At 42.0% G+C, this 26,645-nt stretch overlaps 1 protein-coding gene across 3 annotated transcripts in view; it reads right to left on the reverse strand.

Moving 5' to 3' along the window:
* Positions 1-18,308: 18,308 nt before the first annotated feature.
* saxo4 (stabilizer of axonemal microtubules 4) overlaps positions 18,309-26,645 on the reverse strand; it is a 153,111-nt gene continuing 144,774 nt past the window's right edge. For all 3 annotated transcript variants that reach the window (XM_060838848.1, XM_060838851.1, XM_060838852.1), the window contains one exon: positions 18,309-18,620. The gene's annotated coding sequence lies outside the window, so the exon portion shown is untranslated. The remainder of the gene's footprint in view (positions 18,621-26,645) is intronic.

Below are 26,645 nucleotides of genomic sequence, written 5' to 3' on the forward strand. Positions count from 1 at the left end.
GATAGCCTGATCCAGCATATCACTCAGTGGATCTGGAAATGCATGCAGACCTGTTAAAACAGTCATGGCAAGATCAGTGTGGGATGAGGTGCCTGGAGTCTGTGCTGGGCTTTCTTGCTTCCTATGTCAACCGTGGAGTATATGTTGTGATGGAGATGCAATAGGGCCCCAGCTATACCTGTCTCTTTGGTGGCTACGTAGAACAGTTGATCTTCCATAATTAACCGGCACCACTCCCCACCTCTTCCTCCGCTACATTGATGACTGCATCGGCGTCACCTCGTGCTCCAGCGAGGAGGTTGAGCAATTCATCAACTTCACCAACACATTCCACCCTGACCTTAAATTTACCTGGACCATCTCTGACACCTCCCTCCCCTCTCTGGACCTCTCCATCTCCATTAATGACGACCAACTTGACACTGGCATTTTTACAAACCCACCGACTCCCACAGCTACCTGAATTACACCTCTTCCCACCCTACCTATTGCAAAAATGCCATCCCGTATTCCCAATTCCTCCTCCCAGGAGGACCAGTTCCACCAAAGAACACACCAGAAGACCTCCTTCTTTAGAGACCGCAATTTCCCTTCCCACGTGGTTAAAGATGCCCTCCAATGCATCTTATCCACATTCCACACCTCCACCCTCAGACCCCACCCCTCCAACCTAACAAGGACAGAAAGCCTCTGGTGCTCACCTTCCACCCCACAAACCGTCACCTCCAAAAAGACCCCACCATCAGGAATATATTTCCCTCCCCACCCCTTTCCGCCTTCCGCAAAGACCGTTCCCTCCATGACTACCTGGTCACCATGACCCCCTCCCATCCTGGCACTTTCCCCTGCCACTGCAGGAACAGTAAAACCTGTACCCACACTTCCTCCCTCACCTCTATCCAAGGCCCTAAAGAAGCCTTCCACATCCATCAAAGTTTTACCTGCACATCCACTAATATCATTTATTGTATCCGTTGCTCCCGATGCGGTCTCCTCTACATTGGGGAGATTGGGTGCCTCCTAGCAGAGCGCTTTAGAGAACATATCCGGGACACCCGCACCAATTAACCACACCGCCCCGTGGCCCAACATTTCAACTCCCCCTCCACTCTGCCGAGGATATGGAGGTCTTCACCGCTGTTCCCTCACCACCAGACGGCTGGAGGAAGAACGCATCATCTTCCGCCTTGGAACATTTCAACCCCAGGACATCAATGTGGACTTCAACAGTTTCCTCATTTCCCCTTCCCCCACCTCACCCTAGTTCCAATCTTCCAGCTCAGCACTGTCCCCATGACTTGTCCAGACTTGTCCGACCTGCCTATCTTCTTTTCCACCTATCCACTCCACCCTCTCCTCCCTGAATATCACCTTCATCCCCTCCCCCACTCACCTATTGTACTCTATGCTACTTTCTCCCCACCTGCATCCTCCTCTAGCTTATCTCTCCACGCTTCAGGCTCACTGCCTTTATTCCTGATGAAGGGCTTTTGCCTGAAACGACAATTTCGCCGCACTTTGGATGCTGCCTGAACTGCTGTGCTCTTCCAGCACCACTAATCCAGTAGCTGACTTCTATGTCTGGGGCTCATTCAGACAAGCTGCTGGAGTGATGACAGAGCAGATTCTTTTGGAGACTGCGGGCTGAGTGTTTCAGTGTTTTCTGATGTGTAACATGCACCTGGATGCACCCTTCATGGCAAATCCTGTTGTTATAGTCCATGGCTGCTGCAGAGATTCAGCCTGGAGATTTTTCCTGCTAACCATCTCCTTTAACCAATCATTCCTCTATGAATTCCTGTGATTCCCAGGCACTATCAGTAAAGTTCAAAATAAACTTAAAATCCAGGCAACTGAATTAGTTCAGTATCTTAATTGCCCTATTGTTATGCAAAAGGGTGAAATGTTGCCTTCTATATCGGTAAAAATGCAGTCAGGATGAAATGGATGTGATTTCCAGTCTGACTTCTTCCATTCCAATTTTCGACCCTTCCCACCCTCATCCCTGAAACCTTTACAGTAAATGGACTGCAGTGGTCACCAAACTTTCTCCAGGCCATCTAGGATAGGCAATAAATGCTGACCTAGCCTGTGATGCCAAATGGATGTTCTGCCTTCCAGACAATTGAGTAACATTGTGTAAGAATTTCAGTATGGCTGTGGTGACAGATACATAGATTGTACATCCCAATGATTGGCTGATTGAATCTTATAGAATATTCCTTCAATTGTTCATAAGAGGGAGATTATAGACCATGCTCAGCCAGCTAACCCTTACAAAACAAAAAAAAATCTACTGTTAAATGTGATTCTATGATTGAACACACTTGAAGAATAATCCTAACTTTGCTACAGCTAACTCAATATAATCACTCAAGCTTCTAACATGTTTCTTTTATGTTGCCAAAACTGACAGACATTCATCCACAGGCACTCACTTTCTGCAAATAAAGGGAGGTGTTCCAGATTTGCACCTTGATTTAATTACCCAGCAGCTCAGGAGGCACTGTGACATTCTCCATGGTAATGTTTTGATCAATCAGAGTTGACATCCCAATATCATTGCTGTTTGTTCCTATAGTATAAATTATTGCAATCATTTGGCATTTGGCATTCTTGTATTTGTCCTGGTGAATCTGATAAGTGAAAGATAAAAATACTTCTGCAACATGGCTCTACTTACAGCAGTATTCAAGTTCTGTACTCCAAAAAGACCATTTATATGAAAATCTTATTATTAAAAAGCTGATTTTTATTTCTCTTGATTCTGTGAAAGAAGATATTATTAAGGTTATCAATAAGGCTTTCATCAACACTGAAACAAACCTAAGAACTAAAGGCCAGAATTTACTAACTTCTTTACCCCTACACCATTCCTTCTCAATTTGTGGACTTTGCAGAAGTTGGAAACTCTACCCTTCCATCTAATCAGATTTAAGTGGAAAGCAGGTTATGATTGTAAACAAGAACAACATATTTAAAATTCAGTTACTTATTTACCCCAGCTGCCACACACTGTGCTGCCAACTATTCACACACACACTGTGCTGCTACACATAAACTTAACATATAGTCTCAGGCTATCTGATCAAGCTTCAGTACAACTAATGGATGTAACTCCTTATTAAGGTTTGTTTTCAGCATGCCTCATAGATGTTATCATTTTGTTTACAGTCACATTGCATGCAGATGCAAGGTAGAAGAGAATAATCTCACTTCAATCGTATGATATATTCCTATATTCTTAATGGTAAGGTCCTGGGGAGTGTGGCTGAACAAAGCGACCTTGGAGTGCAGGTTCTTAGTCCCTTGAAAGTGGAGTCGCAGATAGATAGAACAGTGAATAAGGTGTTTAGTATTCTTGCCTTAATTGGTCAGTGCTTTGATTGTAGGAGTTGGGAGATCATGTTGCAGCTGTACAGGACATTGGTTCAGCCACTTTTGGAATAATGCATGCAATTCTGGTTTCCCTGCTATAGGAAGGATGCTGTGAAACTTGAAAGGGTCCTGGAAATATATAGACGTGTTGCAGGGTTGGAAGGTTTGAGCTATAGGGAGAGGCTGAATGGGCTGGGACTATTTTCCCCGGACTGTCGGAAGTTAAGGGGTGAACTTTATAAAGTTTATAAAATCATGAAGGGCATGGATAGAATGAATAGACAAGGTATTTTCCTCAGGGTGGGGGAATCCAAAACTGGAGGGCATAGGTTAAAGGTGAGAAGGGAAAAATTAAAAAGGACAACTTCTTCATGCAGAGGATGGTACATATATGGAATGAGCTGCTAGAGGCTGGTGTAATTATGGCATTTAAAAGGCACTTGGATGGGTATATGAATAGGAAGGGTTTGGAGGGATATGGGCCAAGTGCTGCCAAATGGGACTGAATTAGGTTAGGACATCTGGTCAGCATGGACGAGTTGGACCAAAGGATCTGTTTCCATGCTGTATCTCTCTATGACTCTATCATAAAATAATCCTGTAATTTAAAAGTGGCACGACAAAGACTTGAATGTACAAGGATTGATCAGAAAGTTTGTGGATGATTTAAAAATTGATGGGTTGGTAAAGGCGAGGAGGACAGTTTTAGATTACAGATGGATAAAGCTGGATTGGTCAGATGGGCTGATGAGTGGTAAATGGAATTCAGTCTAGATAAGTGCAAGTTGATACAGCTAGGCAAGACAAACAAGGCAATGGAACACATGATGAACGATAGGACCCCAGGAAGCACCAAGGATCGGAAGGACCTTGGTGTGCTCGTCCACCAAGATAAGATAGTGGAATAGGTGGATAAAGTAGTTAAGAAGGCATATGGAAAACCTGCCTTCATTAACCACGGCATGGAGTTTGAGAGCAGGGAGATGATCCTGGAATTGTATAAAATGTTGATTCGGTCACAGCTGAAGTATTCCATGCAGTTCTGGAATCCATATTAAAAGACGGATGCAATAGCATTGGAGAGGGCACAGAAGAGATTTACCAGCATGTTCCCTGGATTGGAGAGTTTTTCTTGTGAAGAGAGATTCAATAGACTGGGGTTATTTTCCTTGGAGCAGAGAAATCTGAAAGGAACACGATTAAGATATATGAAATTATAAAGAATATAGACAGGGTAGATGGGAAGAAAAGTTTCCCCTTTGTGGGGGGGATCAATGACTGGGGACATAGATTTAAGGTAAGGGGCAGGAAGTTTAGATGGGAGGAACAAATTACTGCAGATGCTGGAACCTGTACTGAAAACAACAAAGCAGCTCTGATGAAGAGTCATCTAGACTCGATGTTAGCTTGCTCTCTCTCCACGGATGCTACCTGACCTTACTGTGATTTCCAGCATTAGTTTTTCCAGGAGGTTTGGATGAGATATGAGAAAACATTTTTCACCCAAAAGGTGGTGGGAATCTGGAACTCACTATCTGTAAGGACAGAAATTCTCATAATATTTAAGAAGTATTCAACTGTACACTTGTGATGCCCACAGTATGTGGTTGACTGTAAACTGCTCTCTGGGCAGTAAGTGTAGGGCAATAAATACTTGTAGAGTGGGTGAGGCCCACATTCCATGAATGAATTTTAAAAAGGCATGTGAGGCTATGGGACAAGAGTTGAAATATGGGAAATTAGAATAGTTGAATGGTTGTTTATAACTGGCGTTGACTCGATGGGCTGAAGGGTCTTTTCCTATGCTTTCGGCCTCTTGTAACTATGACTGTTGTTAACAATGTCATAAGTGTTTCTTAGGAGCATTATCAAACAAACTGACAAAAGCTACATGAGGGGTTTTAAAAACAAGCGTAAAAAAGATAAGTTTTAAGTAACATCTTAAAGGAAGATAAAGAGAGATTGGCATGAAAGATATAAAGACAGAATTCCAGATTTCAGGGCAAAGGAAGTTGAATGCATTACCCTCAACGGTGGAGCAACTAAAACTGGGAATGCCCACAAGGCCTGAATTAGGGAGGCACAGATATCTTGGAGAGTTGCAGGGTTGGAGGAAGACATAGAAATAGAAATCACATTTTCATTCTTCTGTTTTAATGGTATTCCAACCAGATGTTTAAAAGTCCTGCAATTGACTTTCATATAAAAGAAACAGAAATAAGAACCGTTTTTTCTGAGGGGTGCCAGAGGAATTGCAGATTTGATTAATCCTACTGTACTACAGAGCCATACAAGCAGGCTCAGGGCAAGAGCCTGAACTACCAGGATATGATTAGTTACATGCTGTGAACAGTTCTACCCTGTGGTTCTGTGTCCAAAAGAAACCAATTCATTTCATGTTGGTCTCTTATAGTCACCAGATAGACAAGGCTTATTCCTTTGAAGGCTGGGCCCAGAAGCAATTTAACAATAGTTTAGCATAGTGTATTATGCAAGAATTTATATGACAATTATTAATTATGTCACAAATATTTGTGGCAAGGGATTCTGTAGATCATATCAGACCAGACCTACACTATAAACAGTAGGACAGGAAACCTACTCTGTGCTATACATTTTCTATATTTTGCTGAAACAAGGAAGTATCTTTCCCACCATCACCATTGGTTCTTTAGTTGCAATAACAATTCTGTAACTGTTGTTGTACTCAAATGTATCCTAACCTCCACATTTGATGTGCTGGTCCATGATGAAACACTACTTTCTCTTACCCTGAATGCATCTCTGTTTTGGCTCTCATCTCATTCATCTAAACTCAAATGATACAGACTTCAAAGTGTATAGTACACCAACTGCTTTAACCATTCACCAGACCTGTCTGGACCACATAAGATACTACCAAATCTTACTCTTGGCTGCCAAAACTGCTCAGTATTCCAAGATGCCCCTGAAATAAAAAGATAAAGTTGGCTTCTTTTCCCGACAACAGTTTGTCTCAATTACCCTTGCACTTTCAAAAAATTCTGAAGGGATTTCTGGACTGTTTTGTCATTAAGATCAAGATTATCCAATCAGCTTTATCTATCACAACCCTCCCTTTCACCAGCCCACCTCACTAAGCTTCTTTTAATCGACCTTCTTGCTCCAGCCCTGAACTCCATCTTTCTACTGTTTCCCTCCTGTATCCCCCATTCACTTACTGACCTCATCTTGTCCATGAAATCGACCTCCTGTTCCTTCCATTCTGCTGCCAATAAATTGTTTATCCCCTAACTTCCCCTTCTGACACCCAATTCTCATACAGAGTTTCTCTCTTTGGCTTGGTCTACGTTAACCTCACTAGATGATGGCTTAATGATTTTTATCATGAGACATATGAATCCAGTGAGCTTGGTAATGTTCTGGGGACTTGGGCTTGAATTCTGCCACAGCAGATGGCGGAATGTCATTTTTTAAGTTCTGGAAATTAAGATTCCAATGATGTCCATGAAACTATTCAAATTTCAGGGAAAACCTTCATCTAGCTTATGGTTGTCCTTTAAGGAAAGAAACTGCTGGCTCACAAGTGACTCCTGACTCTCCGTGATGTGATTGACTCTGAACTGTTAAATAGAGATGGCAATAAGTGTTGACTGGCCAGCAATACCAACATCCTGTGAACGAATAAGTTAAAAAAAACCAGAATCTCTGTGTCTCTCCTGATTCTATAAATCTCTGAGATATTTGCTGTCTTCTAATTCTGCCTTCTTTGGAATTTGCATTTATAATTGCTCCACTAATGCTGGCTATGCCTTCAGATGGAGGAGAAAGTGAGGTCTGCAGATGCTGGAGATCAGAGCTGAAAATGTGTTGCTGGAAAAGCGCAGCAGGTCAGGCAGCATCCAAGGAACAGGAAATTCGACATTTTGGGCATAAGCCCTCCATCAGATGTCTAGGTTCCAAACTTAGGAAGTCCATCTTGTAACCATTCTGTCTTGCTACCTTGTTTTCCTCCTTTAGGACACATTTTAAAGTTTTGAACCAAACCTTTGAGAGTCTGACCAATATCTCCCTATGTGACTTGGTGTCATACCTTGTTTTATAATGCTCCTATAAAATGCAATAGGGCATTTTGAAAAAGGAACATAGTTGTTGTCAGCAGCTGGGGTATTAGTGTGATTTTTCTGAATTAATAAGTCAGGTTACATTGAATATTTAAGAATCTTGTCCATGAACAGAGTTGTTTGGAACGGATTTGTGCCATTTTGTGTTGGCTCAAGTAAAATAGGTTAGTTGACAAGGTAGTAAATGTTCAAATTTGTCATTATTTGCAATCAACAACAAATGTTGACACATAATAAAACCCAGTCCGAAAATGAGAAGTGATCCTAGGTTATGTATTATTCAATGTGAATGGAAACTCAAGAGTCATTTTTCATCCACAGCTTAATTCTATGTCAAGTGTTGACATCATTCTCATTTTAATTAGCAGAAACCTGCTTAGTTTAACAAGTAAATGTAACAAAACCATCTTAAACTAGATTTGAGTGAAATGCAACTCCTGAGCTTGAGTCACAGCACTTGCAAAGACAAAGGATGAATACACGGACAAATTAATAGTTATCTCATTCTTTAGCTTTTTGAGCAGAACATTAGATGCATTATTGACTGTGAAATTCTGTTGCTAAGACATATAGATCAGGAAATTCTTGTGACTGACCAATTTTAATAGTTTTGTCATCACTTTTCAGACTCCACCCCTTCAACAACCCAAATGAGACACATAACCTTTCCCAACCTATACCAATCCTTCCTATAAGAAAGCATTTCTCTTAAAATGCAATGTCTTGTCTCCACCGTCCCAGTCATCAGTGTCAGCGGTGAGCTTGCATTTGTCTGAAAGTTTGAACTTACCCAACTGACAGAAATTGGGTAGGTGGGCCATAAAAATGTCTGGGCTACTTACCTGCTAGGGTCTCACCATCCATGATATTAATTTGCTCAATTAGCTGATGGCAAATACACCTACCAAAAATCAGCAGGGTGCTTACTTTCAACTGTACTTTCAGCTCCTGATAAGATTGCCAGGACATAATTACAATTATTATTCAGGCATGTGTAGGGATATTTTTGTAGCCTTCCCACTGAGCTAATCTGGGACTCTATGGGGGTGTTCCGGTCCATAGGCGATTAAAAAGCATGTGTTCTTTTTCTTTCCTTTGTCAAACCTAAAGGAACAGGTTGGTCCTCTGGGTACCAGAAATAAAGCTCATGTTGTCCATAATCTAGACTCCCTGAGAGAAAGGATATTTTGTAACCCAGACACTCCAACAGCTCAACACTGACATCTCATGTATCATGAGCAGCTCCGTGCTTTCAACACTTAACCATTGAACCTTGATTGCTGAGGAAGGGAAGTCAACTGGTGAGATTTAAATGAGCTCTGGGCCTTATTTGCAACAAGCTGGCAGGAAGTTATCTCATCGGCATGGTTTCTGAATGAAATCCCACTGGAGTTAAAGTTTAGCATGTGTTTTCACTGCGTGCTGTAGCATACACATTATTCAGAAGTACCAAGTGATACTGTCATATAATCCTCATTTTACATCAAAGAAACAATGCTGTAGAGAACCCCTTTGCTTTTCAGGTTGTATCATTTCTCTGATATTTTTCAAAACTACAATGGTAGAAATGACTTAATAGAATATGTTTATCTATATTCAATACATTGTTTATCTTCACCATGCCTCTGTTCTTATTTCCATTCTTTCATGGGAAGTGAGCTTTGCTGGAAAGGCTAGCGTTTGTTGCCAAAACTTCATTATTCTTGTAGTGAGTTATTTACCAGACAGTTCAGAAGGCATTCAATAGTTAACTGTATTACTACAGGTATGGAGTCACGAGTAGGACAGATCAGGTACGATCCACAGGTTTCCTGCCTTAACAGAATGAGTAATAATAGGTGTCTGGTCGCTAGAATTACATTCCAGGCTTATTCACTGAATTCAAATTCCACCAACTACCATGATTGTATTTGAATCCATGTCCCCAGAACATTATCCCGGACTTCCGGATTACCGGTCCAGTGACATTATCATTGTTGAAACCTGATCCAATGCCCATCATTTAAAATAAATGCCTGGCAGTTATACATTCAGTGCATAAAGTATTAGATGTACAAAACATTGTAGGAAGCAGTGACACATTAACACAAGAAAGATCTCTATTATTACTTTGCATAAATCTGACACTGGGCACTGTCCTTTCTGGCTTTGCGCTCACAATTTGAAATGAATGTTTATTCTCTGTGATGAACAAGAATCAATACAGCATGTTTGGGCAGAAAATAATCATTTTGAAGTTATGGCAAATCCTTTCCATGCTTCTCTTCCATATTTAATCCTCTCTTTCCAAATCATTTGCAGTTCTGAAAAGTTGAAAAAACATCTTTTATGGCATAATACTTCAAAGATCTTTTTTATTACACACTATTTGTTTGTCTCAGAAGCCAGCCAAAACCAACCAAGAGAAATGAACAGGAAAGATTTTTTTTTAAATGGCCATCAATGAGAAACAAAACAAAACAAAATTATGCAACAGCTTTCAAGTCCATAAGTGCATTACAGCTAATTAACTATTTTGAATGATATTCATTGCTGCTTTGTTGGCAAATGCAGTGGCCAGTTTGTGCACAACAATGTTCCCAAGCAGCAAGGAGCTGAATTACTTGTTTTTTTTGGTGGAAGAATAAATATTGGCCAAATCACTTCTGCTCTTCTTTCTATTGTATTATGGAATATTTTATATCCATCTGAGACAGTAGACAGTGAGACCTATTTTCTCATAAGTACATAGAAAAGTGAATTGAGATTTTGGACTGGATTTTCAACTAGCAAAAAGAAGTTGGTGTTGAGCCTACCCCTCTGGGAGGCACTGGTGAATCAGACAGCTGGTAGTGTTCAGAAGCATCACCCAGTGCAGATCATCACTGATCCAGATAGTGGAGGCAGTGGGAGGGGACCAATGAGCAATGTGTGGGCTGAGAGGGGAGGAGAAAATCTGGAGGAAGGCAGACCTTGGAATGGCTGTAATTTGGCCTGTGTGTGTGTGTACTGGAGGACCCTCTCTCCCACTGAGGAGTGATATGATCTCTCTCCTGCCTGCTATTGGAATAGGCCCCTAATTTAACATTAATTTGCTGTTTAGAGACCTCAGTTGACCCAAAGGCTGGTGGTGGTTGAATGTGTTCCCTATTCTTTCTAAAATTCCAGTTGGGGTAGGACGGACCCATAGGCATCAGCATCGGTATCCATAGCACTAAACCCAATTTTATATCCTCTATCTGCTGAATTCTGACCCTTCCATACAGGAGCCTTTAAGTCTGGCTCATGGTGATGCTCTTAAGTAAAGTCTGAGCCCAGATCCTTCTAACAGGTAAACTAAAGCTAACAAAGTACTTTCATAAAGTCTATAAAGCAGGTCTCAGACTTGCTGCAGGTAGCCAGGAAAGCATTGCCTCTACCTGCTCAAGCCTGTTACATACAAACTAGTGATTCTGGTCAGGCAGGAGGCTATGGATTTATTTGAGATAAATTGATTTTATCAGTAGCAAACTGGATTTTTTTCTACTTCTCTCATTTATCCTTTTAATTTTCACCCCTTAACTAATTTCCACTTTAGGGATCATTTATTCAAGATAATTGTCTGACACCTCAACAAACTAGCCACCCTTCTTAGCCAGGGTGTGTTTTTATTTAACTTCATTCACGGGATGGAGCATCACCGGCTGGACCAGCTTTTATTGCCCAGTTCTAATCACTCAGAGGGAAATTTGAGTTAGCCATATTGCTGTGGGTCTGGAGCCAAACAGTAGGCCAAACCTGGCAAGGATAGCAGATTCTCTAAAGGACACTGGTGAACTAGATGGGTTTTTAATCTCAATTCACAATTGTGACCGTTCCATCAGATTAGATTTTATTTTATATTTTTATTATATTCCAGTTTAATCATCTGCCATGTTTAGATTTGAACCCATGTCCTCAGGACTAAAGCTGAGGCTCTGGATAAGTAGCTCATTGGCATTATCATTACGCCACCACCTCCATGGTTAAAAGTTTATTGAAATGTTTATTGAAAATGCTGCCTACTTCCTCCCTTTTCCCTTTCTCTGTTAATAATGCTGGAAATAGAATGTAAAATTCAATGCACTGTCTCTGATTTTATGATTCTGTTTAGTTATAATGATCACTATGCTTGACTCATTAAGTATAGGTGTGGACTCAGGGAAAAATAAAACAAAAGCTGTAGAAAGAAGGAGAAACCAGAGCTGAAGCATAGAGTAGACATTTTAAAATATACTGAATAATAGAAACTAGTGTCATCTCTGTATAAGTCTGACACGAAACATGTACAATACCAAGAGCAGCTGTGACACTTTACCAATTTATAGGTTAAAATCTTTCTTTACACACAAAGATCCACTTTAATAATGTAAACAAATACCATTTGTACACACTCCACTAGACAACAATAGCTAAACGTCCAAATCGATTCACCATACAATTCAGTGTATCGTGCCTGTCAGTGTAGTTAGCCTGTCATCCTTGTCTAGGATAACCTGCCAATTATGAAAACAGATACTAAAGCACTCCTCTCTTGCTGCCATCCTTGCAAGCATGTATGCCACAATGATAGATTCTAAACACTGAATACTTATGTCCAACCAATGAAGCCACTTTAGCCTATCATATTTTGATGCTCCATCCAAGAGAGTATCACGATTGTTTATTGCCAGTTTTTTTAAGGACCCAGAAGATTTTCTTTCAACTCAAAGGAATCTTTAATAGGATGTAGATTCAATCTTGTATAGATGTAAGATCAAGCCAGTTGGGGATTCAGGAGATTATCATGCCACCAAAGACTTTGTTTTTCTTTAAAACCTTCTTTTACACCAGAAGATGAACAGGAACATGCACATGTACAAGGAAGGGGAGCATAAGGATCTCATTAGCTATACTCTTGTCTCTCCCACAGACCCAATTGTGGAGGTAACACAGCAGAGGACATCACAGCTAGCAGAGACCTCAGAGGAGGAGATGGCATCAGAGGATGCACCATCACATCAGTCAAATGAACTCTTTGGCTGCATTGATATATGGGTGGGGTCTGAAGCCCAGTTAGAACAAGTGAGTCATGCTGGTCAGCATGGCACATACTGCCTCCATCAGTTGCTCCTTTCAGTAATAACAGCAACCAGTTAAGGGTTATCATTTTGATCCAAGGTTACCATCAGGGAAATATCCCAATTTTGAGAAAAGGAACCATGTTTAAAACAAAGATTTTTGGTCCCAATACCAGAATGGACAAAACTTTACAAATACTAAACAGCCCTTCCCAACAGATATATTCATCACCTCACCAACAGCTCCAAACTGGCTAGGGAAGCAATGACATTTACCAGTTTGATATAATCAAGAAGACAACAGAACTTGTTGGAAGGCTGTTCCCACATCATATAATTTTCAAGATCAGGAATTCTCACTGTCCTGTAATATCAACTGAATGAAGGGTGGAACATTCATTCAGTCAATGGGTATACATTCAAACAAAGCTTTCTATTCAGGGGACCAAGCAAGGCAATTTTTGTTTCTTTTCACTGTCTGAGTAGGTCGGTCAGAAAACCCTTATAACTGGGACAGCTTCAGAAAGGGGCTGGATCGAACCATGGGAAAACAAAAGCAGGAACACAACTCCACAAGATAAACACAGCAGCATCCCTCTCCCTACAACCAGGACTGAAGGAAGTTGCATACCCCAAGGGAGAGATACAGTGTTAAGGACTTCAACAAAAGAACATATGACCCAGCAGCCAAAGGCAAGAGGGTGAATATTTCATCCTTAGCCTGCAGAATACTCAACTCTCTGCTTTGAGGAAAATTGCCTTGCATGTCCCACCCAAGTTTAACAACCTGGCTTGATGGTAATGGTTGTGTGTGAGATGTGCTGGGCCATGAGGTTACAGATATTACTGAAGTACAACTCTGCTGCTGTTGGTGGCCTACAGTCTCATGGATGCCCAGTCTCAAGTTGCTAGATCTGTTCAAAATCTATCCCATTTGGCACGGTGATAGTGCCACACAACACAATGGAGAGTATACTCAATGTGAAGGTAGAACGTCATCTCCACAAGGATTGTGCAGTGGTCATGCTTAACAATCCTGTCATAGCCAGATGTATCTGCAGCCTTCAGATTTGCAAAGATGAGGCCACGTATGTTTTTTCCCTCTTGTTGCTTCCCTCACCACCTGCTGAAGACCCAGTCCAGTAATTATGTTCTTTAGGACCTGAGCAACTCAATCAATAATGTTGCTGCTGAGCCACTCTTGATGGTGGACATTAGAATTCTCCATCCAGAGCATATTTTTCACCCTTGCCAATTCAGTGCTTCCCAAGTGTTGTTCAACATGGAGGAGTACTGAGTCATCATGGGAGGGATGACGGTACATGGTAATCATCACAAGGTTTCCTTGCTAATGCTTGACCGGAAGCCACAAGAACATCATGGGAGTCAGAGGTCAATGTTGAGGATTCCCAAGGCAACTCCCTCCCAGCTATCTACCTCTATGCTGCCACCTCTGCTGGGTCTGTCCGGCCAGTGGTACAGGACATGTTAAAGGATGGTGATGGTGTATTTGAGACACAGTCATACTCACTGAATCATACCTTATAGACAATGTCAGGCTGATGCTTGACTAGTCTGTGAGAAAGCTCTCCCAATTTTGGCACTAGCCTCCAGATATTAGTAAGAAGGACTTTGCAAGATCGACAGAGCTGTTTCTGCCATTGTCTTTATGGTCCTGAAGAAGGGTTACATCCGAAACATTAGCTTCTCCACCTCCTGATTCTGCCTGATTTGCTGTGATCTTCCAGCCTCCTGCTTGTCTACCTTGGATTCCAACATCTGCAGTTTCTTATTCATAACTAAGATTCAGGAATGATGAAGGGCTCTTACCCAAAACATCGATTCTCCTGCTCCTCAGATGCTGCCTGACCTGCTGTGCTTTTCCAGCACCACACTCTCGACTCTGATCTCCAGCATCTGCAGTGCTCCATGTGTAAATGTGGGTCTATGGAGTTAAAATTATGGCAGAACCCACTAAGGAGATGAATGTCCTACTCTTGCCCCTTGCTTCGTAAGCGCAGACTCTGAGATCATTCTTTAAAAATGTGTGCCAACTGAAAGGTGTGAATGAATCACAGCAACATTGTGGAGAGTTTGTCTTTATCATAATCATTAATAATGTGCCAACTTCATTGCTATCTACTGGAGATCTCCAACCAAACAGTAGCAAGCAATCAGTCAGTATCTCTACATTCAGGGATAAATAAATAATTGCTTTGAAATAAATATGACACAGATTGATGCACAGCATGGAATGAAAGTTTCAGTGCTTTGTAGCCTCTATATCTCAAGGTTTTCAGATGAGACGGCCATGTCACTGACACAAGTCAGAGCCAGAGGATTGGCCATAACTCGAGTTCCCTTGCTGTTTCTCTGACCTGTACACTGACTGCACCTTAGTCGCTGAAGCCACATGTGTATCATCACATTGCTCTGTTCCAGGTGAGGGCACTTCTTTTTCTCCCGGTGAGGTTAGGGATCGCCTTGATGAAGGATAAAGGTACCATGGCAACTCCCTGAATTTCTGATGTTGACATGAGTGATCTTGTGCTTGGTCACACAGATTGAGAATATGCTACGTAACTGAGTAGATAGTCCATGAATGCCTTTAATGCAATGTAGGTACCATTGATTGCTGCCCAAATGGTGAAGAAGTCAGAAATCCCCAAAACTGCATGTTCTTTTATCTCTGTTGCATTGCTGTGGTACAGAATGTTTGCTGTGGACCTCAGTAACCTGATGAATGTATATCCTGACTCCTCCGGGATGACACTGCACATATTTCCCATTGTTGTCCGAATCATACAGGCATTACATATAGGAATTGGTCATCATGGCTGATCACTTTTCCCAATTTGATTTTCCTTCCTTTGTTCCTAACCTTTGATATCCTTGGCTAACATAAATTTACAGCAAGTTTTCCCCTCTGTGATGGTGAAACAGGAATGGGAAGTAATTAGACAAGTTTGTCCTGCACAGAAATTCATCCCATTCTCCACCTTTCCAATTAAATATTAGGCAAAAAGGTCCATGGGTGACTTGCATGAATTGCTTGCAATTATGGCCCATAAATAATCAATTGATAGGCACTTCAGGGCACCGACTCACCACCTCCCCAAACCTACTTCTCTGGCAGGTGAGAAAGGTGGTTAATGTCCCAACTGGATAGCCATTTGACCTGCCTGCCAAATTGAGGGTGTGTATGTGTGTGTGTTGGGGGGGGGGGGTGACTTTGAAAATGCGTCAATCTGGGACAGTCATGAATAGAGGACCAAGACGGTAAGATCTAAAAAACCAACTCCTTGCCTCCAACAACCTTGATCGCTCTGTCCACACAACCTCCCCCTACAGGAAGAAACAAATTACTGATGGATTCCCCAAGGAATAGCTTTTAGGACCCAGAAACTGACTGGCTTATGACTGGCTGTTTGTTTCAAGTGACCCAGGTCCTCAATCTCAAGACCTATGATAGGCGAATGAGGGTGACTAATGTGCACTATCAGCTATCAATATGCTGACTGATGGGCTATTGAATGAGCTATCCTGCCAGTATGGGTGGCATGTTAGTTGTCATCTTACACACTTGCTCCCATTCCACAAAAATAGATGAAAAATTATGCCATTCTCTGTCTATGAAAGCTTTGATTTCCCAAGTATCCATGGCTGTTAGGTGGGAGAAAATTCAAAACTTTTCTGTTGTGTGTGGAAAAAGTGCTTTGTAATTTAATTCCTAAATGACCTGGTTCTGAGTTTAAGATAGTGTCTCCTTGTACTTGATTGCAAGAAACAGTTTCCCCATATCTAGCTAATAAATCCTTTGAATGTTTCACACAGCTTCATAAGATAGTCCTTTCATATCCATATTCAAAGGAATACAAGCTGTATTAACCCAATCCATGCCTTAATGTTGCACCCAGCAGCCCCAGTCAGTTTGGTAAATCTGTGCTGCATCCATTTCAAGGGCAATTCATTCTCCCTCGGGTGTAGTATCCAAAGTTGAATATCTGAAATACTGGCAACCCTGTGTCATGGAAGTTGTAAGTGTTGATCAGCTCTACAGACAGTGAATACAGCTGCTGGCAAATGAACATGGTTACACTTCTTCAGGCAACAGGTCAAGATGTCCTATTGCCTGTCTGGTGATGTGTGCTGTTTTTTTTAGTGTCAACTAAGACTCAATATAGACACTTTTGCTCCTGAATTCAAAGGTTGCGGCTTCAAATTCAATTCAAATTCAAGAAGCAGAAGAAACTTGAATAAAATTAACCAATAATCAGTCGGTGCTGCATTGTATTGACTTACAAGTGAAACTTTATACTTATCTCTCAGGTGAATGTAAAAAAGATCGCACGTTACCATTTTGAGCAAACACGATGTCATCTAACTCCCAACCAACATCTCCAACAGATTAATGTGGCCATTATTGCAATGCTGCTTGTAGTACTCTGCTGTGCACAAATTGACTGCAGCATGTCCAATGTTATAACAGCGATCACATTTAAACTATTTCATTGATTGTGAAGCATTTGAACTACCTGGAGGTCATGAGGGGCCTTATGTGAGTGTTAATCCTTTCTATTTATGCACCTTTGGCTTTGACAGCTGAAGCGACTGAAGCTGAGGCCTAGTGAGAGAAAAGCTGATTACAGGTATGGTTTACCCTGAGTTGTGAGTTAACACAAGTTGAATTGTACAATTTGAGAAGTGGAATATTGGGTGCAGGGATGGGATTACATTAGATTTAGATTAGATTAAATTCCCTACAGTGTGGAAACAGGCCTTTCAACCCAACGAGTCCACACCGACCCTCCGAAGAGTAACCCACCCAGACCCATTTCCCTCTGACTATTGCACCTAACACAATAGGCAAGTTAGCATGGCCAATCCACCTGACCTGCACATCTTTGGACTGTGGGAGGAAACCGGAGCACCCAGAGGAAACCCAGAGAGATACGGGGAGAATGTGCAAACTCCACACAGACAGTCGCCCGAGGCTAGAATCGAACCTGGTCCCTGGGGCTGTGAGGCTGCAGTGCTCAGTGCCTCAGTGTTGCTGGAAAAGCCCAGCAGGTCAGGCAACATCCGAGGAGCAGGAAAACTGACATTTCGGGCAAAAGCCCTTAGTCAGAAATGAGAAATGAGGTTGAGAACCTTGGGGGTGGTTTATATATATATCTGCAGCAGGTAGTATTAACATATTGACAGTGTAAAGCAGAATAAAAAGGAACAAATACTGCAGATGCTGGAAACTGGAAACAAAAACACAGAATTCAGACTCAAATGTAAACTCTGTTTCTTTGTCCATAGACACTGCCTGCTGAGTTTCTACAGCATTTTCTGTTTTCATTTAATAAAGTGAAGGCTATTTCCACAATACAGATAACATCTCGGAAATTACTTTTTGTGTCGTGTAAAAATAATTACTGGGTGTGAGGAAAAGACGTGTGTCTTAAAGCTATTCAATTTACAATGGGGACTGAAAAGTGGAGTAAAATGAGTAAATCAGAGATGACAAGTCACTGCTTAAAAGCCATCACTCGAGTCTTGGCAACCAGATAAAAAAAAGTGCCTTTGAAGAAATTCCAATGTTCTTATTACTCCATGGAGACCTCCACAAGCAACAGCAGACCCCTGAACTTCATTCAAAACATTGTCTTATGAAACATTTACCATTTTATGTTGCAATTATATGAAATTTATTTTCCTATATTTGCTGGTGTTGTGAAAATGCTGGATTAGTGTTAAGTCAACTGTTTCCCATCTGGTTTATTTTTAATGAAATTGGATTGATGGCACATTTAAACTGGAATGCAAGTTGAGCCATATCAGAAATGATCAACTACATTCCCTAACAACCGTTATTCAACAGGATCAACAAATATTTATCAGAACATAGAGAAATAACATCACTCAACATGGTCTTCTTGGGTTACTCTTGTCCCCGAATGTTGAAGGGATGTCTGTGTGAAGAACAGCTACAAACTGATAAGTACCATATTCTTAAAGTGAGATTGAATTCAGGACGAATTACTTTCTTTCTACTTCCACTGAAGAAACGATGACTGATGTAAACCACTGTTACCTGTGAAAACAACAGAATACTGTTATTGGATCCAGATTGCGAACCTTATCATTTTCCATGTCAGTATTTTAGCTGTTTCTTTAATGAGTCCAGTGTTTTGGGTTGAACCTTTCTTTCGTGCAATCTGTTGTAGATAATAATCACATACCAGATAAAGAAATATTTCTAGTCTTGCTTCCAAACCTTCTAACCTGTTGCCCTTTCATATCTGAACAACAACAACAATCATTTGTGTTGCAGTTTCATGCAAGTAAAAGATCCCAAGACAATTCACAAGTATTATGGAGCAAAATTTAACATTGGATTATCTAAGGAAATGCTAGCGTGAATGATCAAAGAGTGAAGTTTTAACAAATATTTTGATGACAGTTAACAAGGTTTGGGAAGGCAATTCCAGAACTTAGTACTTTGACAGCTGAAGGCACAGCCACCTGTTGTGAAGGATTAAAATTGGACTGCTCAGGATGTCAGAATTAAAAGCACAGGTATGTGAAATGGGAGCGAGAAAAGAAATAGGTGTACGTATGTGTGTGTGTATGATTGTGTGTGTGATTTTGTGTGTGTGTGTGTGTGTGTATGTGTGTGTGTGTGTGTTGGGGGGGGGATTGAGACCATGAACACTTTTGAAGACAAAAGTGTTCATGGCCTCATTACTTAATCAACAGCCAATACATGTCAAAGTGTAAAGGGATGATGAGTGTCCAGGACTTAGTACAAGTAAGGAGTTGGGCAGTAGAATTTTGGATACCATCAATTTAATGAAGGAAGGAATCTGGGAAACCAAACACAATGTTTTGGACTAGTGAAGTCTAGAGGTAACAAAGACAAAGCATTTTTCGACTATGGACACACTCAGGCAGAGCCAGTTGATGGTATGGAGGTGAAAATTAGATATAGTGTAGAGATCTGATCTAAAGCTTATCTTGGAGCTAAATCTGACACCAAGGTTATAAATAATATGGTTCAGCCTTATAAAATTGCCAGGAAAAAGAACGGAGTTGATGGCTTGGAAATAAATTTTGTATCAGTCACCAAAAGCAATAGCTTCAGCTTTCCTAAATTTAATTGGAGGAAAAATCTCTTCATCTAGTGTGAGATATTAAAGAAGCAGGCAGACAACTTAGAGTTAGAAAGGCATTAGTGAGATAGACTGGATATTGTCAGTATACATGTGCAAAGTAATGTTTCATTTTTGAATGGGCAGCACATGGTTGAGAAATAGGAGGGATGAGGGGAAATCAGGAATAGATCCTTGGAGGACACCAGAGGAAATGGTGTGGAGCAGAAGCAGGAGATATTGCAGACAATTCTCTGGCTAAAGTAAGAGTGGAACTAAAGAAGAGCAGTCCCAACCAAATGAACTACAGTAGAGAGGCACTGGAGGATGATAATATGATGATAGTGTCAAAAGTGCTGACATGTCAAGAAGGATGAAGAATATTGGCATGACATTTTCACGGTTACCAGCATGCTATTTGTATGTTTAAAAAACATTCTGCTTCAGTACTGTGGCAGACCAGGAAACCAATTGAAAGAATGCAAACATGGTGTTATAGGAAAGGTGGACACAAATTTGGAGGCAAAACATGCTAAAGGGCATCAGAGAGGAAAGGGTGATTATGGTGGTAGCTGCCAAGATCAAATGTCAAAGCTGGTGTCATGTTCCAAGATATACAGAGGAACCTGGATTATCCGAATATCAATTATCTGAATATCAGATTATCCAAAGGAGATCTCGAGGTCCTGACGGAAACATTACATCAAAGAGGTGTTTCCAATGCTGATTGTGCCTTTTGCTTACAATGATTAAAAACGAACTCAGCTTACTGAAATGCTGCTGAGAACAGTCCTGGACATCGATGGGAGCCCAGGCATCATCTGCAAATGACTGACTGCCCGCCCTCTCCCTCACCACACCTTTCCTGGAGTTCTACACAAGGGCGTGTCCTAAACCTTCCTTCCCCAGATAATCTCTCTATCATTCTCCGGTACAGGACAAAAGTAGAACGTGGCAAAAAGTTGCAGCAAAACGTGTGTGTGTGTGCACGCGAAAGTGAGTGTCTGTCTGTCTGTGGGTGTGTGTGCGCGCGCACACGCTATTTGGACACTCACCCCCCCCAAAGGCGGCAGCGGTCTTATTGCTAGTGTCCAGTCATGGCTGCCTGAAGGTGGGAGTAGCGGGGGAGGGGCAGCAGCGTGGAGGGTGAGGTGGAATGTGGGTGGGAGCGGACTGACAGGGCAGGGTTGGAAGGGGTTGAGGGGTGGATGGGGGAAGGCTGTGCGGGCAGGGGCACGGATGGTAGGTGGGCATGGATGGGATGGGGGTGGGGGCAGAGGCAGATGGGAACTAAATGAAATGAATGTTATCGCAATGAACACTGTATCAAAAATTAAATTTAAATCTGAGATTGTGATCTGAGATGCTGTAAAGAAGTTTTGGGAACTGTTTGGTTAAAATCTTCCAGATTTGTATATGTGCAATGGAAATGCATCAGCTATTTTTTTCTGTTGTAGAAATGGGTATCACTTATTTGGAAAGAAAACTTTACTTGTTATGTCTATTATCTTGTGCCAATTTAAATACTGCCGTGACAAGAAATGAATGTTTTCCTTGTGTATTGTGGGTCTAAGTATCATGGATATTGATAAGAGAAATAACTCCACACAGGCCAGTGACCCGTCACTAGGTCACCCTTTATTTACACATGCATAGCACATGACATGAACCAATTAGCTCAGAGCCAGCTCCCGGAGTGAATAAAACCCCTGACACAATATTGGAGCAAATGCTGAAATGTACGCTGAAAACAAAAGATGCTGGAAATCACAGCAGGACATGCAGGATCCATGGAGAGAGAGCAAGCTAACATTTCGAGTCTGGATGACTTTTCAGCAGAGCTGACGTGGTGTGGAGGAGGCAGCATTTATGCATTAGTGTGGGTGGGGCAGTGGGGTGGAGTGTTGGGGAGAGAGACTGGTGATAGTGCAGATTAAGTGATCGGAGTGTGAGAATGGCAGAGAATGGTGTGTCTAACTGCTAGATTGCCAAACAACCTGTACACTTAAATGGTAGTCCTGGGGACTGCTGCCGAACTAAGAGACCGAACAAAGAGTGCAGGTTCATAGTTCCTTGGAAGTGGAGTTGCAGTTAGACAGTACAGTGAAGAAAGCATTGAGTGTGCTTGCCTTTACTGGTCAGTGCATTGAATATAGGAGTTGAGAGGTCATGTTACGGCTGCACAGGACATTAGGAGTTAGACCACTATAGGAATACTGCATTCAATCCTGGTCTCCCTGCTACAGGAAATACTTGAAATTTGAAAGGTTCCGAAATGATTTACAAGGATGTTGCCAGGGTTGGAGGGTTTAGGTTTTAGGGAGAGAGTGAAAAGGCTGTGGCTATTTTCCCTGGAGCACTGGGAGCTGAGGGGTGACTTTGTAGAGAAGTATAGAATCATGAGCAGCAAGGATAAGGTGAACAACCACAGGGTAAGGGAATCTAAAACCAGAAGGCAGAGGTATAAGGTGTGAGGGGAAAGATTTAAAAGGGAACCATGGAGCAGCTTCTTCATGTAGAGGTCGGTATGTGTATGGAACGATCTGCCAGAGGAAGTGGCTGAGGCTGGTACAATTGCAACATTTAAAAAACATCTGGATGGGTAAATGAATAGGAAAAGTTTAGAGGGATATGGGCCAAATGTTGGCAATAGGACTAGATTTATTTAGGATATCTTGATGGCATGGATAAGTTGGATCTGTTTCCATGCTGTACAGCCTATGACCCTATGATTCAGCCTCAGATACAGGTGGTGTGTATCAGACTATAGACTGTCTTGCCAAAATTCATCATCTTTCAAAGTTTGTGAGAAGATTTGTAGCTCGGGTGCTCGTTGTTGTGGTTCTGTTCGCCGAGCTGGGAGTTTTTCTTGCAAACGTTTCGTCCCCTTTCTAGGTGACATCTTCAGTGCTTGGGAGCCTCCTGTGAAGCGCTTCTGTGCTGATTCCTCCGGCATTTATAGTGGTTTGAATCTGCCACTTCCGGTTGTCAGTTGCTGTCCGTTGCAGTGGCCGGTATATAGGGTCTAGGTCAATGTGCCATTCCTGGACATGATGGTACGAAGAACACCAAACGGAGAATTCACCACGAAGGTATACAGAAAAGCCACACACACAGACCAAGTCCTGAACTATGAAAGCAACCACCCCAACACACACAAATGAAGTTGCATCAGGACATTATTCAAAAGGGCCACAACACACTGCAGCACACCTGAACTACAAAAAGAGGAAGAAGAACACCTATACAAGGTATTCAACAAAAACGGATATCCGCGCAATTTCATCAACAGATGCCGCAGGGAAAGACAACAAAATGAGGACATGCCACAACCCAAAGGACTGGCCACACTCCCATACATCGGGAGCATTTCTGAACTGACAGCCAGACTGCTGCGACCACTAGGACTCATAACAGCACACAAACCAACAGCCACCCTCAGACAACAACTCACCAGGACAAAGGACCCGATACCCAGCATGAGCAAAACCAACGTAGTGTACAAAATCCCATGCAAGGACTGCACAAAACACTACACAGGACAAACAGGAAGACAGCTAACAATCCGCATCCACGAACATCAACTAGCCACGAAACGACACGACCAGCTATCCCTAGTAGCCATACACTCAGATGACAAACAACATGAATTCGATTGGGACAACACCACTATTATAGGGCAGGCCAAACAGAAAACAGCCAGGGAATTCCTAGAAGCATGGCACTCATCCACGAATTCTATCAACAGACACATCGACCTAGACCCTATATACTGGCCACTGCAACGGATAGCAACTGACAACCGGAAGCGGCAGATTCAAACCAGTATAAATGCCGGAGGAATCAGCACAGAAGCGCTTCACAGGAGGCTCCCAAGCACTGAAGATATCACCTAGAAAGGGGACGAAACGTTTGCAAGAAAAACTCCCAGCTCAGCGAACAGAACCACAACAATCCATCATCTTTAGGCAGTAAAGGCATTCAGGCTACAACATTTGCCATGTCCATTGCATCCTCCAGATGTTTCTTCAATGCTAGGGAAAGGGGGAGGACCCTAGGGTTCTGACAGCCTTGCCAGATGTTCTGAGGGGCTGCATAGGTTTTGCTCCTGCCCAGATTGCAAGGTTGCACCTTTCATGTGGGCAACATGCTTGTTCAGGTTCACCTCTCCTACCCGAACTTTGTACATCACAGCACCTAACCTTGTGTCAATCATGCCTCTGATCCTGATACTGCCTGGCTTGTGGTGTTTTTCCAGTCTGTCTACTTTGGATTCTAGCATCTGCAGTTTTTTTTTTGTCTCTGATCCATGTAGGACCATTTCCATGGTTTCAACACCAAACTTCATCCCCTGAAGTAAACTGCCTCTTGCGTAGAGGAGTCTTGTGTCAACTATTGGCATTCCTGATGTCATTTCATCCTCCACCGCAGGTCTGGGAAGACCGGTTTTAACTTGATATGGAGTCTTCTCCCCATTAATAACTTTGCTGGAGCTATTCCTGTAGGTGTGAGAGGAGTAGTCTATAATCAAACAGGAACCGGGACAGTTTGGTATCTAGTGATATTGTAGGCTGTTTCTTTACACGGTACACATGACAATAAATTCAATTCAATTCCTTACATGTCAAATGGCATTCAACTTTAGGAAAATATTCAAATTCCCTGCTGGAAAATAGTGGCCCATCGTTTGTGACCAACACCTCCAGGAGTTAGTATATTGCAAAAGACGCTCGCAACTTCTTGACCATTGTCCTCGTATTTCATGGATGAACTCTATATATGCCCAATCACACTAACATAAAACATAGAGTCCATGAAAGGATCGGCACAGTCAATGTTTAACTAAGTCTAGGGTTTACCCAGCTTTCCCATGAAAGTGGAGGAGCTGCTGGCTGTGATAATTGTCCTTGTTGGCTCTCTAGGCACTACCACATCAATGCAGCTATGTTGGCATCCAATCCTGGCAACCAGACATCACTTCTCGCTGACATCTTAATTTTGGAAAGCCCAGCCTGACCCTGGTGGAGTACAGACAGTACCTAGCAGTGAACTTTGCTCAGGACAATCATTCTTGCTCACCATAAATAATATGTCATTCTCCATGATGATCGGGCCTTGCTGGGCACAGACATGTCTCAATTCTGGTTGTGATTGTCCTTTTGTTTCCCCATCACAATCAGCTGTTTTAGTTTTGCAAGGACCAGAGATTTTTGTGTCCACAGTCTGGTAATGTCAGCGGTGACTGGAAGGGTGTCCATGAAGTTTTAAATCAGAATGGACTCTTCTCATGTTGGCACCGCCAGTGGTGTATCTGTCAATGGGAGGTGGCTCAAATCATCTGCATTTGCTACTTGGTTTCCCAGATGGTGTTCCAATTTATAATTGAATAAGTGCAGGATAAGAGCACACTGCTGAATTCAACCTGAAGCTACGGGTGGTACAGCCCTATCCTCTTGAAGGAGCCCTTGCAGGGGCTTATGGTCTGTTACTAATACAAATTTATGTGAATAAAGGTATTTGTGGAACTTTCTCACACCAAAGATCACCTCCAAACCTTCCTTCTCTATCTGGGCATACTTGTGCTCTGCATCGGTCAAAGAATGGGAAATGCACAATACAACCTCGATAATCTGAACATCAATTATCCGAATTTCAGATTATCCAAACAAAGATCTTAAGGTCCTGTAAAAAATGACATTAGACAATTCAGCATTCATTTATCAATTATATAGCAATATGGTGTGCATTGCCAGATAACCGGCACTCATAAATTACCGCTTGTTATGATCAGGTCAATAATCCAAATGATCAATTATCTGAACAAAATACTCCCTACCCATCTCCTTTGATTAATTGAGGTTCTAGTATACACTATCAACCGGTTCCTCTCCATTGGGCCCCCAGTGAGCCAACACTAGCACAATTACATACAGGGAGGCATTGCATGTCATAACCCATCTTGTTTGGGACCATAGTGTACCAATAATTTAGACAACAATAGCTGCTTCTTCACTTCCCTAAAGGCTAAATGTTGGCTACTAGACTACAATTTCAAAAGCTGACCCTTTTTCAATAGCAGATATAAGGGTGTCAGAATAGAGGCCAGGTTATGTATGAATTTTCCGTAATAATTCACCAAAGGAAAGCTCTAAGCTCTGGTACAGATTTGGGAGCCAGGCCACCTTTGAATGCCTTCATTTTGTCTTCCAATGGATGTGATCCTGTCTTGTCGACTCTGTAACCCGAGGAGGTCACTTGGGGTGCTTGGACCACACATTTATCCCTCCTAAGGCATGAAGAAACATTTAAGCACTATGACCGAGATCCTGAAATGCTCTTCATTCCTTTTTCTTTGTAAAGGAAAAGAAACCCAAAAAGCACAGAAACAAAGAAGAAAAACATAAGGCAATGTGTTCCAATTCTAGAGAACTTTCTTCCCCACAGTACACTGACTATGGCCAGCCAGCTCGGAGTCAGTCCCCTAAATGTTCTTTATTGGTCTTCCCATTTATTAGCACATCATCCAAATAATGGTGTCCTGGGGTAGACCTTGTAAAGTGTTCTCTATCATCTGCTGAAAAATGGCACAGGCTGATGATATCCCAAATAGCAGTTGCGTGTGTTGGTAGAAACCCATGTGGGTATTAATTGCAGCATACTTCTGGGAATCCTCATCTAACTGCAATTGCAAGTATGCATGGCTCATATCCAGCTTCATGAGGGACAGTCCCCCTACTGGTTTTACGTATAAGTCTTCTGTGTGAAAGACTGGGTATTTATCCAGCTGCAAAAAGCAGTTTTTCATTTGTTTGAAAGCCCCACAAAGGTGAACTGACCCATTGGGCTTCACAATCGATAAAACTGGTGCTGCCTATTCCACAAACTGTGTTGGTTTCATGATTCCTTCACTTTGCAGCCGCCTGATTTCTGTCTCTATTTCTGCCGCTAAGGCAACTGACACTAGGCAG

Source organism: Hemiscyllium ocellatum, chromosome 18, assembly GCF_020745735.1.
Source record: "Hemiscyllium ocellatum isolate sHemOce1 chromosome 18, sHemOce1.pat.X.cur, whole genome shotgun sequence".
NCBI lineage: Eukaryota > Metazoa > Chordata > Chondrichthyes > Orectolobiformes > Hemiscylliidae > Hemiscyllium > Hemiscyllium ocellatum.